General features: G+C 43.6%; 1 protein-coding gene across 1 annotated transcript in view; it reads left to right on the top strand.

The window, feature by feature from the left end:
* Positions 1 to 14,978, top strand: part of LOC123992577 (melatonin receptor type 1B-B-like) — a 62,895-nt gene that overhangs the window by 24,058 nt on the left and 23,859 nt on the right. The window lies entirely within an intron of this gene.

The raw sequence follows: 14,978 nt of genomic DNA, 5'->3' as shown, positions 1-14,978 counted from the left end.
ATTTGATTAGCTGTTCGGGAGTCTTATAGCTTTGAGGTAGCAGCTGTTAAGAAGCCTTTTGGACCTAGACTTGGCGCTCCGGCACCACTTGCTGTGCAATAGCAGACTGAACAGTCTTTGACTAGGGTAACTGGAATGTTTGGCAATTTTTTGGGGCCTTCCTCTAACACCGTCTGGTATAGCAGTCTTGGATGGCAGGAAGCTTGGCCCCAGTGATATACCAGGCCGTATGCACTGCCCTCTGTAGTGCCTTGCGGATGGATGCCGAGCAGTTGCCACCAGGCAGTGAAGCAACCTGTCAAGATGCTCTCGATAGTGCAGCTGTAGAACCTTTTGAGGATCTGAGGACCGATGACAAATCTTTTTAGTCTCCTGAGGGGGAATAGGCTTTGTCGTGCCCTCTTGATGACTGTCTTGGTGTGTTTGGACCATGATAGGTTGTTGATGATGTGGACACCAAGAAACTTGAAGCTTTCAACCTGCTCCACTACTGCCCCGTCGATGAGAATTGGGGTGAGCTCAGTCCTCCTTTTTCTGTAGTCCACTATTATCTCCTTTTGTCTTGATCACGCCGAGGAAGAGGTTGTTATCCTGGTACCACACCACCAGGTCTCTAACCTCCTCCCTATAGACTGTCTCATCGTTGTCGGTGATCAGGCTGAGAGAGAGAGAGAGAGAGAGAGAGAGAGAGAGAGAGAGAGAGAGAGAGAGAGAGAGAGAGAGAGAGAGAGAGAGAGAGAGAGAGAGAGAGAGAGAGAGAGAGAGAGAGAGAGAGAGAGAGAGAGAGAGAGAGAGAGAGAGAGAGAGAGAGAGAGAGAGAGAGAGAGAGAGAGAGAGAGAGAGAGAGAGAGAGAGAGAGAGAAGACTACATCTTTAGAGGTTAAGTTTATATTGGTCTAAGATCTGAGAAAATGGGAGGCAAAACAGGTTTTTGAAAGGTCCATAGTCCTGTGTGCCAGTGTCACCTTGTAGAGCGATGCAGTATGCACTTACACCTCAGTAATTTGATTAGGTGTTCATTGAAGGGGAAATTGCCAGGTTACAGAGTGCTGCCCTGCACAGCAGTTTTGTTATTCAGTGTTTGTGTCTGTCTGTCTGTCTGTCTGTCTGTCTGTCTGTCTGTCTGTCTGTCTGTCTGTCTGTCTGTCTGTCTGTCTGTCTGTCTGTCTGTCTGTCTGTCTGTCTGTCTGTCTGTCTGTCTGTCTGTCTGTCTGTCTGTCTGTCTGTCTGTCTGTCTGTCTGTCTGTCTGTCTGTCTGTCTGTCTGTCTGTCTGTCTGTCTGTCTGTCTGTCTGTCTGTCTGTCTGTCTGTCTGTCTGTCTGTCTGTCTCCTTCTCTCTCTCCCTTACAGGTGTCTCTCTCTATCTCTCTCTCTCTCGCTCTATCTCTCCCCCTCTCTCGTTCTTTCCCTCTTTCTCTCTCGCTCTCCCTCAGTGCATAACTTGGGCATAAGGCCATGGTCCTGTGCTTGTGGTGTGTTGCAATGTTTGTGCATGTGTGTTAGAGCCAGACAGTGGAAGGTAGTCAGGATGCCAACATTAGGTCAGATGTTGATTCTAACCCTAATTTCATACAGTGTCACTCATCCTCTCTGCTTTTGCTGGGGCTGAAGACACACACACACACACACATACATACACATGCACAGTGTGTGTTTATCCTACCAACGGGACACACGGCAGCAGTGATGGCGCCGGATCTTAACCAACCATGCAATTTATTTATTTTGAGCGACTGCTCACCTCAAACTGGACGAAGAGCCCTTCTTCAATGAGTCTGATGGGAGGGATATAATACAGACACCCGACCAGGCCCAGATCCCCATTATTCGCTGGAGAAGGAAACGGAGACTTCGCTGAAAGAGATCAGGGTGCCGTGTGAGCATCAGGCAATGAGTGGCTAATATGCCCATGCCTTCCGTCCTGCTAGCTAACGTTCAATCGCTGGAAAATAATAGGTATGAACTGAAAGCACGTTTATCCTACCAATGGGACATTAAAAACTGTAATATCTTATGTTTCACCGAGTCGTGGCTGAATGACGACATTAAGATCATAGAGCTGGTGGGTTATACACTCTATCGGCAGGACAGAACAGCAGCCTCTGGTAAGACACGGGGCGGGGGCCTATGCATTTATGTAAACAACAGCTGGTGTTTAAGGAAGTTTCGAGGTTTTGCTTGCCTGAGGTAAAGTATATCATGATAAGCTGTAGACCACACTATCTACATAGAGAGTTTTCATCTGTATTCGTAGCTGTCCACATACCACCACAGACCGTTGCTGGCACTAAAACCGCACTCCATGAGCTGTATAAGGCCATAAGCAAGAAGGAAAACTCTCATCCAGAGGCGGCGCTCCTAGTGGCCGGTGACTTTAATGCTCTCCCTCGCCCTCCATTTGGCAAATTTGACCATAATTCTATTCTCCTGATTCCTGTTAAAAATAAAAAATGTAAGCACCTGACTTGGTCTATAAAATGAAACACCTGACTTGGTCTATAAAATAACTGGTCAGATGAAGCAGATGCTAAACTACAGGACTGTTTTGCTAGCACAGACTGGAATATGTTCTGGGATTCTTCCAATGGCATTAAGGAGTACACCACATCAGTTACTGGCTTCATCAATGAGTGCATCAAGGACGTTGTCCCCACAGTGACTGTACGTACGTACCCCAACCAGAAGCAATGGATTACAGGCAACATTCGCACTGAGCTAATGGGTAGAGCTGCTGCTTTCAAGGAGCGGGACTCTAACCCGGAAGCTTATAAGAAATCCCGCTATGCCCTCCAACGAACCATCAAACAGGCAAAGCATCAATACAGGACAAAGATCAAATCGTACAACACCGGCTCCGACGCTCGTCGGATGTGGCACTGATATTTTCAAACTCTCCCGGTCTGAGTCTGTAATACCAACATGTTTCAAAGCAGACCACCATAGTCCCTGTGCCGAAGAACACGAAGGTAACCTGCCTAAATGACTACCAAATCAAATCAAATCAAATCAAATTTATTTATATAGCCCTTCGTACATCAGCTGATATCTCAAAGTGCTGTACAGAAAAAGTGCTGTACCGACCTGTAGCACTCACGTCTGTAGCCATAAAATGCTTTGAAAGGCTGTTCATGTCTCACATAGCACGTGCTCCAGCAGGTATACCTCACTGGTCATCCCCAAAGCCAACACCACTTTGGCCGCCTTTCCTTCCAGTTTCCTTCCAGTTCTCTGCTGCTAATGACTGGAACGAATTGCAAAAATCACTAAAGTTGGAAAGTTATATCTCCCTCACTAACTTTAAGCATCAGCTCCCTGAGCAGCTTACCGATCACTGCAGCTGTACACAGCCCATCTGTAGATAGCCCATCCAACTATCTACCTCATCCCCATATTGTTTTTATTTACTTTTTTTGCTCTTTTGCACACCAGTATTTCTACTTGCATATCTATCACTCCGCTGTTAATTTTCTAAATTGTAATTACCTCGCTGCTATTGGCCTATTTATTGCTTACCTCCTTACTCCATTTGCACTCACTGTATATAGATTTTTCTATTGTGTTATTGACTGTACTTTTGTTTATTCCATGTGTAACTCTGTGTTGTTGTTTTTGTGTTGCACTGCTTTCCTTTATCTTGGCCAGGTTGCAGTTGTAAATGTGAACTTGTTCTCAACTGGCCTACCTGGTTAAATAAAGGTGAAATAAAAATTTAAAAAACATCAACACCGTTATCCCAGAAACCTTAGACCCACTCCAATTTGCACACTGCACCAACAGATCCACAGGTGATGCAAAATGCTATTGCACTCCACACTGCCCTTTCACACCTGGACAAAAGGAACACCTATGTGAAAATGCTATTCATTGACTACAGCTCAGCGTTCAACCCCATAGTACCCTCAAAGCACTTCACTCAGCTAAGGACCCTGGGACTATACACCTTCCTTTGCAACTGAGGGTAGTGCATATTTCACAGTACATCACCGGGGCCAAGCCTCCTGCCTTCCAGGAACTCTATACCAGACTGTGTCAGAGGAAGGTCCTATAAATTGTCAAAGACGCCAGCCACCCTAGTCAAAGGCTGTTCTCTCTGCTACCCCATGGCAAGTGGTACCGGAGCGACTTCTAAATAGCTTCTACCCCCAAAAGCACAAGACTCCCGAACAGCCAATCAACCCCCCCCCCCCCCGCTATTGTTATTCTTATCCCTTACATTTTTCGTTTTTTATTAAAACTGCATTGTTGGTTCAGGGCTTGTAAGTTGTATTCGGCAAATAAAATGTGATTTGATTTGAAACACTGATTTGTACACACACAGGCACGCACACACACACACACACATTTCTGTCTCTTCAGCGCAGCATGATTGATTGGGAAGCCCTGCCACAGTCCAAGGGGAGGATTTCATTATTTGCATAGTAAATGGCTTGTTTGTTTATTCATCGCCTTGAGAGGGACAGGAGTGGAACGTCTGCCTGTCACTCTCACTCAGAACTGTTTGTGTGTGTGGGTGTGTGTGTGTGTGCGTGCGTGCGTGCGTGTGTGTTTTGTGTAAGATTGGGAGTAATGTACCCAAGCCTTCCAGTTAAACGTACAGTCTTCTTGAGATAAGTGTAAACTCTGTTTTTGAATGCAAGGTAATGATCAAAATTCAAAGAAAAAAGTCCAACTTTTTAAAACTAAATGACTAATACCATTGCACTTTTCAGAAGTTAATTGTACTTTCAGTTGTAATTGCAATTCAACAGCTCAGACATATGTTGCAGGGTCTACAGACAATCGCTACAAAACAAAAATCAGCCACGTCGCGAACACCGACGTCTTGCTTCCAGACAAACTAAACACCTTCTTTCCCTGATTTGAGGATAATAATGTGCCGCTGACGTGGCCTGTCGTTGGCACTGTAGTATGTGGGCTCTCGTTCTCCGTGGCAGACGTGAGTAATACATTTAAACGTGTTAACCCTCGCAAGGCTGCCGGCCCAGACGGCATCCCTAACCGCGTCCTCAGAGCATGCGCATACCAGCTCGCTGGTGTGTTTACGGAGATATTCAATTTCTCCCTATACTAGTCTGCTCTCCCCACATGCTTCAAGATGGCCACCATTGCTCCTGTACCCAAGAAAGCAAAGGGAACTGAACTAAATGACAATTGCCCCGTAGCACTCACTTCTGTCATCATGAAGTGCTTTGAGAGACTAGTCAAGGATCATATCACCTCCATCTTACCTGTCACCCTAGACCCATTTCAATTTGCTTACCTCCCCAATAGGTCCACAGATGATGCAATCTCCATAACACTGCACACTGTCCTATCCCATCTGGGCAAGAGGAATACCTATGTAAGAATGCATTTCATTGACTATAGCTCAGCATTCAACACCTACAGCACCCGATGTCACAGGAAGGCCAAAAAGATCATCAAGGACAACAACCACCTGAGCCACTGGCTGTTCACCCCAATACCAGGTCAGTACAGGTGCATCAAAGCTGGGACCGAGAGACGGAAAAACAGCTTCTACCTCAAGACCATCAGTCTGTTAAACAGCCACTATCACAGCGAGGATGCTGCCTAGATACGGACTTGAAATCATTGGCCACTTTAATAATGTTTACATAACTTGCATTACTCATCTCATATGTATATACTGTATTTTATATGATTTATATTCCATTCCATACTTAGATGTGTATGTATTAGGTAGTTCTTATGGAATTTTTAGATTACCTGTTAGATATTGCTGCACTGTCAGAACTAGAAGCAGAAGCAATAACATCTGCTAACCATATGTATGTGACCAATAACATCTGCTAACCATGTGTATGTGACCAATAACATCTGATAACCATGTGTATGTAACCAATAACATCTGATAACCATGTGTATGTGATAGAGGAATTTCTAAATTCCTTATTTGACCTGCTATATATATATATATATATATATATGTTCAAAAATATTGGATTGGTTTACCTATGCATCTCCGTTTTGATAGATAACTCTTTGTGTTGTTGTTTATTTAGTGTTTATTTAGTGTTTTCCAATTTTCCCAGAAGTGGTTAGAGTTTATGGATTCTTCAATTATATTAAGCTAATTTCTGACGTGCTGTTCCATCTTTTTCCGGTTGTGTATTTCGATATTGTTTTAGTGATTCACCATAGTGAAGGCGTAGGGTCAGGTTTTCTGAGTCTCTATGTTTTTGGTTGGATAGGTTTCTCAATTTCTTTCTTAGGTTTTAGCATTCTTCATCAAACCATTTGTCATTGTTTTTCATTTTCTTAAGTTTTCTGTTTGACATTTTTAGACTTAATAGGGAAGCTGAGAGGTCAAATATACTGTTTAGGTTTTCTTCTGCCAAGTTTACTCCTTCACTATTACTCTGCCAAGATTACAGTGGAAATTTTGTCCAGGAAGTTGTCTAAAGGGGATTGGATTTGTTGTTGCCTAATTGTTTTTTGGTAGGTTTCCACACTACTTTCCTTCCATCTATAGCATGTTTTAATATTTTTCAGTTCCTTTGGCTTTGATGCCTCATGATTGAGTATTGCTCTGTTCAAGTAGACTGTGATTTTGCTGTGATCTGATAGTGGGCTGACTGTGACCACTCTGAAAGACTCTGGGTTGAGGTCAGTGATAAAGTAGTCTACAGTACTACTGCCAAGAGATGAGCTATAGATGTACCTTCCATAGGAGTCCCCTCGAAGCCTACCATTGACTATGTACATACCCAGCGTCCAACAGAGCTGCAGGAGTTGTGATCCCTTTTTGTTGGTTATGTTGTCGTAGTTGTGCCTAAGGGGGCATATGGGGGAAGGAATGCTGTTGGGCCTGGGGGTTGGGCCTGTTTGCCTGCTCACAGCCTGGGCTTATATGTGAGTTTCATGTTGAGTCCCTCTTTACGGGAGTGGGGGACATTGGGTGGGCAGGAGGGGCATAGGTCTGATCTGAGGCAGCCTAAATGGGGTGTGTGCATGGTTGACTTGGGGGGGTGTTGATGTGGCTGGTGGTGCTGTGGTCTGGATGTAGGTCCTCTCGGCGTGGGTCCTCTATGTGTAGGTCTGGGGGAGGGGGTTCTGGGAGATTGTCTTGCTGGTCTGGATGGGGTGTCTATTGAAAAAGCTTATTCTACTTTCCCCAATACACAAATGGTTATCTCCACCCTCCTAACATGAAAATACTTCCAACTTTCTACCATACAGTGTGTAAACACAAGTACTTCCCGTGACTGGTGTGAGGTGTTGGAGCTGCGGTTGAGGGCGATGTCCTTTAGGGTATGGATGAAGGTGGGAACTGCTGCCTTGTATAGGTGGACCTGGTCATAAAGGCTGTTTAAGTCCAGGGTGGATTGGTGGGCCAGGTGCCCCAAAACCAAATGCTTACCTGGCCCAAATGCTGTGGCCACCCTTTCCTGCTGTGCTCTCAGGTCGTTTGTGCCTGTGTGTATTATTATGTGGCTGGGTGACCCTAGTTGGTCCTCAGACAGAAGGTCTAGGGCACGCTGGGTGTTTGGACAGCAAAGTTTAAACACACAGTGTTTGGGAAAAAGTGTAATTTATTTTATATATTTCCCATTTGAGTCCATAAGGTGTACAATCTGTGGCTTGTGTATGTCCTCAGTTGGTGTGGGGGGGGTTGTCAGGAGGGCTATCAGGGTGGCTGACAGGGGGGGTGCTCAGAGGGGGTGGGCTTGGGGTTCTTCATTTGTCTGTCCTGCTGTGGTGTCAAGACTTTGGTCTGGGTCTGAAGTGGGCCGTTCTGCTGGCTTCTCTGCGGAGGTGGTCAGATCTCTAATGGGTTGTTCTCTGTCACAATCCATCCCCCCTCACCCCCTCCTCCAGCACTCTGATCCTCCAGCACTCCGATCCTCCAGCACTCTGATCCTCCAGCACTCTGATCCTCTCTAGTGCGCTGTTCTTGTCCTGCTCCTGTTCTTTCTCCTGTTGATGTTGTCTCACCACAGTCCAAAGTGCAGATATGTCTCTCTCCACCTCCAGCTCTCTAGGTCTGGTTGAGAGGGTTTTGTTGAGCTGGACTATTTTTTTGTGCTGACTGGAGTGTGTTCACTTGCTGTTCCAGCTCCACCTGTCTTACCTCCAGCTGGGTGAATTCATCCATAATTTCAATGAGGGAGTAGTACTCTGTGCTGGGAGGTTGACTTTCTGCTTGGAGTTGCTCATCTGTGGGGTTGTATAATGAAGAGGTCTGGTCAGACACGCTCGCGGTGGGGGTATCTTTCTCAAGAGAGAGCTTATCCTGCTGAGCTATCTCTTTGATAATGTGAAAGTCCAGCTGAAACTGTTTGGGGTTGCCCTGTACCATTACTGTTCCAGATGTGTACAGGTTCACATTGGCTGACTCAGAGTCTTCGTTGTCTAGTATACTGAGTTTCCACCCATCGCTAACACAGAGGGGTAGTGTGTTAATAGAGCACTGTGCCATGCCAGGGGATGTTCTGTGTGGAAGATTAAATTGCTTATGTTCCCATTTTATAATAGTCAGCAAAAAGTGTCTCTTGATTTTCCATAAGCAGCTTCTTTTTGTATTCTTTTTGTGCCTAATACGTTTTTACACCCAGAGACTACTGTATTGTAATTACATGTGAACAGCAGGAGAGGGCTTCAAATGCCTCTGCATTTGAGTGGGGTCATATGTGAGACTCTCCTGCCAGTGTTGGGCTCAATGGATTTGACACCTCTCACTTCAATTCTAATTGAAGTTGTATCTGTTCTGAACTAGCAAGCTAGTAGCCTTAACTTAGCATTCAGTCCTTATAAAGTGAAATATATCATTGTAATCTATTTTTCTTCTTGGCTTTAAAAATAGCTTCAGACTAAACATTATTCATTCATTTCCAGGTTGGATGGTGTTTTCAGGGTTATGTTGTTTGTTTGCCAGAGCATTTGCTGTACATCTTGAGAAATAAGAATCTTTTCCAGGTAATTTTGTCCAAAATCAGGTTGTAGGTTTGGAGTTTTGATTTGGAGTGAAGGTTATGTTGTGGAGGCTAGTATCCTGTATATGTCCTTGCCAAAAAATCCAAGTTTATCTAACTCTAAATCGATCGATCTCTCTCTCTCTCTCTCTCTCTCTCTCTCTCTCTCTCTCTCTCTCTCTCTCTCTCTCTCTCTCTCTCTCTCTCTATCCCACCCTCCCCCATCTCTTTCTCTCTCTGTCTGGCCGTGGCAGAAGCTACTATAGGTGGTGCCACCAAATCACCAAATATATTATCTCTTCAACATGCCCACAGCCACTACATCACCAAATATATTATCTCTTCAACATGCCCACAGCCACTACATCACCAAATATATTCTCTTCAACATGCCCACAGCCACCACATCACCAAATATATTATCTCTTCAACATGCCCACAGCCACTACATCACCAAATATATTCTCTTCAACATGCCCACAGCCACTACATCACCAAATATATTCTCTTCAACATGCCCACAGCCACTACATCACAAAAAATATTATCTCTTCAACATGCCCACAGCCACTACATCACCAAATATATTCTCTTCAACATGCCCACAGCCACCACATCACCACATATATCATCTCTTCAACATGCCCACAGCCACTACATCACCAAATATATTCTCTTCAACATGCCCACAGCCACCACATCACCACATATATCATCTCTTCAACATGCCCACAGCCACCACATCACCAAATATATTATCTCTTCAACATGCCCACAGCCACCACATCACCACATATATCATCTCTTCAACATGCCCACAGCCACCACATCACCAAATATATTATCTCTTCAACATGCCCACAGCCACCACATCACCACATATATCATCTCTTCAACATGCCCACAGCCACCACATCACCAAATATATTATCTCTTCAACATGCCCACAGCCACTACATCACCAAATATATTCTCTTCAACATGCCCACAGCCACCACATCACCAAATATATTATCTCTTCAACATGCCCACAGCCACTACATCACCAAATATATTCTCTTCAACATGCCCACAGCCACTACATCACCAAATATATTCTCTTCAACATGCCCACAGCCACTACATCACAAAAAATATTATCTCTTCAACATGCCCACAGCCACTACATCACCAAATATATTCTCTTCAACATGCCCACAGCCACCACATCACCACATATATCATCTCTTCAACATGCCCACAGCCACCACATCACCAAATATATTATCTCTTCAACATGCCCACAGCCACCACATCACCACATATATCATCTCTTCAACATGCCCACAGCCACCACATCACCAAATATATTATCTCTTCAACATGCCCACAGCCACTACATCACCAAATATATTATCTCTTCAACATGCCCACAGCCACCACATCACCAAATATATTATCTCTTCAACATGCCCACAGCCACCACATCACCAAATATATTATCTCTTCAACATGCCCACAGCCACCACATCACCAAATATATTATCTCTTCAACATGCCCACAGCCACCACATCACCAAATATATTATCTCTTCAACATGCCCACAGCCACCACATCACCAAATATATTATCTCTTCAACATGCCCACAGCCACCACATCACCAAATATATCATCTCTTCAACATGCCCACAGCCACCACATCACCAAATATATTATCTCTTCAACATGCCCACAGCCACCACATCACCAAATATATTATCTCTTCAACATGCCCACAGCCACCACATCACCACATATATCATCTCTTCAACATGCCCACAGCCACCACATCACCAAATATATTATCTCTTCAACATGCCCACAGCCACCACATCACCAAATATATTATCTCTTCAACATGCCCACAGCCACTACATCACCAAATATATTCTCTTCAACATGCCCACAGCCACCACATCACCACATATATCATCTCTTCAACATGCCCACAGCCACCACATCACCAAATATATTATCTCTTCAACATGCCCACAGCCACCACATCACCACATATATCATCTCTTCAACATGCCCACAGCCACCACATCACCAAATATATTATCTCTTCAACATGCCCACAGCCACCACATCACCACATATATCATCTCTTCAACATGCCCACAGCCACCACATCACCAAATATATTATCTCTTCAACATGCCCACAGCCACTACATCACCAAATATATTCTCTTCAACATGCCCACAGCCACTACATCACCAAATATATTCTCTTCAACATGCCCACAGCCACTACATCACAAAAAATATTATCTCTTCAACATGCCCACAGCCACTACATCACCAAATATATTCTCTTCAACATGCCCACAGCCACCACATCACCACATATATCATCTCTTCAACATGCCCACAGCCACCACATCACCAAATATATTATCTCTTCAACATGCCCACAGCCACCACATCACCACATATATCATCTCTTCAACATGCCCACAGCCACCACATCACCAAATATATTATCTCTTCAACATGCCCACAGCCACTACATCACCAAATATATTATCTCTTCAACATGCCCACAGCCACCACATCACCAAATATATTATCTCTTCAACATGCCCACAGCCACCACATCACCAAATATATTATCTCTTCAACATGCCCACAGCCACCACATCACCAAATATATTATCTCTTCAACATGCCCACAGCCACCACATCACCAAATATATTATCTCTTCAACATGCCCACAGCCACCACATCACCAAATATATTATCTCTTCAACATGCCCACAGCCACCACATCACCAAATATATCATCTCTTCAACATGCCCACAGCCACCACATCACCAAATATATTATCTCTTCAACATGCCCACAGCCACCACATCACCAAATATATTATCTCTTCAACATGCCCACAGCCACCACATCACCAAATATATTATCTCTTCAACATGCCCACAGCCACACACCTAGTTGGCAAAATTGGCTGACGTCATTTGTGACATCATGGTCATGTTGTGTACTGAATTGAAATCTTTCTGTATGACAGCCTCAAAACAATTTGTACAGACACCGGCACACGTTCACTGCACATTTCTACATATGGGACCTTTTTGGCGTGACTGAGAGAGAGCCTGAATAGTAACCTGCAATCTAAACTGGCTCACTCTCTGTCCACTCATAGTCTTCCTCTGTGAATGCTCAAACACAATTCCTTCATGGTCTTAGTTAGTGTCACTGTTCTCAGTCACTGCTCAAATATATACAAACCTGCCTTCTACTCAGGGCCCCTAGCGACTGACAACTGGAGAGAGTCAGAGGGCAGGACTGAGAGAAAATGAGAATGAGGTGGAGGGAAAGAGGAGGAGGGAGGAGAAGGAAGGAGGGATGGATGGATGAGGGGAACAGTGGGAATATATCAGGGAGCCCTATATGGAAGTGTCACTCAAGCAGAAATGATCAGTCTTCATCTGGACAGCCAGGGAGAGACAGGACAGGAGATGAGGGATGTGACCGAGATGGAGAGAGGGGGGGAGGGTGGGAGAGGGGGAGGCATAAAAAGTGGTTGAGAGAGAGGAAGGAAAGGAGAAAAAGAGAGATGAACAAGGGGTACAGCAACCTCTCATTCTCCTCCTCCTCAATCTCTCTCTCAATCATCGATTTGAGTTTAAACATAAATGCTGTGCTCATGGAATGGCATGCTTTGAGCACTACTGAGAAGTGATATTTACATGGGGAAAATGAATGCCATATACTGCATTTGCTATAGACCTATTGTTTATCTTTTTGTTGGTGACACTTTGATATTTTGATAATATGCAGCTGTTTAAAGGGCAAATCCACAGATGAAACATTAACAAAAATCTCTGCATCTGTTTTGGTAAAAAGCTGAGGGATGGGCCTGGAGAAATGTAACCACTCTCAGATTAATAGACAGAGCTATGGATGCAAGGGCTGACCATCCATGTTTTAACCATGTGATGATTCTATACCGTGTTTGTTTACAAAAACAAGCTTATATTTTGTGTTCTCATGGAGTGTGACAGTTGAACTAAGCCCATGAGGCATTTATAAGTTATATTCCTCAACAATCTATGGATATATATACTAACATTCCATTTTTTTAAATGTATTTATTTATTTCACCTTTATTTAACCAGGTAGGCCAGTTGAGAACAAGTTCTCATTTACAACTGCAACCTGGCCAAGATAAAGCAAAGCAGTGTGACAAAAACAACAGAGTTACACATGGGATAAACAAATATACAGTCAATAACACTGTATACAATATGTGCAAATGAAGTAAGGAGGTAAGGCAATAAATAGGCCATAGTGGCGACGTAATTACAATTTAGCAATTAACGCTGGAGTGATATATGTGCAGATGAGGATGTGCAAGTAGAAATATTGGTGTGCAAAAGAGCAAAAGAACAAAAACAAATATGGGGATGAGGTAGGTAGTTGGTTGGATGGGCTATTTACAGATGGGCTGTGTACAGCTGCAGCAATCGGTAAGCTGCTCTGACAGCTGACGCTTAAAGTTAGTGAGGGAGATATAAGTCTCCAGCTTCAGTGATTTTTGCAATTCCTTCCAGTCATGAGCAGCAGAGAACTGGAAGGAAATGCAGCCAAAGTAGATGTTGGCTTTGGGTATGACCAGTGAAATATACCTGCTGGAGTGCATGCTATGGGTGGGTGTTGCTATGGTGATCAGTGAGCTGAGATAAGCTCTTTACCGAGCTTTACCAAGCAAAGACTTACAGATGTCATTTAGAAATGTCCTTGTTTTTGAGAGAAAAGCTAATTTTCTGTCCAGTAAAATAACATGAAATTGATCAGAAATACAGTGTAGACATTGTTAATGTTGTAAATGACTAGTAGCTGACTTGTAGCTGGAAACTGTTGATTTTTAATGGAATATTTACGTAGGTGTACAGAGGCCCATTATTAGCAACCATCACTCCTTTGTTCCAATGGCACGTTGTGTTAGCTAATCCAAGTTTGTCATTTTAAAAGGCTAATTGATCATTAGAAAACCCTTTTGCAATTATGTTAGCACAGTTGAAAACAGTAGTCCTGATTAAAGAAGCAATACAACTGGTCTTTAGACTAGTTGAGTATCTGGAGCATCAGCATTTGTGGGTTCGATTACAGGCACAAAATGGCCAGAAACAAATAACTTTCTTCTGAAACTCATCAGTCTATTCTTGTTCTTAGAAATGAAGGCTATTCCATGCGAGAAATTGCCAAGAAACTGAAGATCTTGTACAATACTGTGTCCTACTCCCTTCACAGAACAGCGCAACCTGGCTCTAACCCGAGTAGAAAGAGGAGTGGGAGGCCCCGGTACACAACTGAGCAAGACGACAAGTACATTAGAGTGTTCTCAACTGGCAGCTTCTTTAAATGGTACCCGCAAATCACGAGTCTCAACGTCAACAGTGAAGAGGTGACTCTGGGATGCTGGCCTTCTAGGCAGAGTTGCAAAGAAAAAGCCATATCTCAGACTGGCCAATAAAAAGAAAAGATTAAGATGGGCAAAAGAACACAGACACTGGACAGAGGAACTCTGCCTAGAAGGCCAGCATCCTGGAGTTGTCTCTTCACTGTTGACATTGAGACTGGTGTTTCTTCAGGTACTATTTAATGAAGCTGCCAGTAGAGGACTTGTGAGGTGTCTATGTCTCAAACTAGACACTCTAATGTACTTGTCTTTTCTTTCAAAAACAAAGACGTTTCTAAGTGACCTCAATCTTTTGAACGGTAGTGTATATATCATTTATAAATCCAAAAATGGATGAAGCAACTACAGATGGCCCCTTTAAGTCTATCAAAAGTGTACGAGTTTGAATATGTGTCCATTCGGCCTATGGGTTTATTTTTTATCAGCATTAATTGTATTGAAAAAAGCACCACTTTTATTCCATAGGCTGGGATCCGCACTATGCAGCTGTTTCAAGAGCTCATTTTCCACTGGCTGTCCACTGGTTTCAAAAACAATGATTGATAGGAAGCTTAAACTTTTGTTTTTAATTCAACCATTATTGGGTT

The sequence above is a fragment of the Oncorhynchus gorbuscha genome, linkage group LG13, assembly GCF_021184085.1.
Source record: "Oncorhynchus gorbuscha isolate QuinsamMale2020 ecotype Even-year linkage group LG13, OgorEven_v1.0, whole genome shotgun sequence".
In the NCBI taxonomy this organism is placed as follows: Eukaryota; Metazoa; Chordata; class Actinopteri; order Salmoniformes; family Salmonidae; genus Oncorhynchus; species Oncorhynchus gorbuscha.
This window is presented reverse-complemented; position numbering and strand designations above follow the sequence as displayed.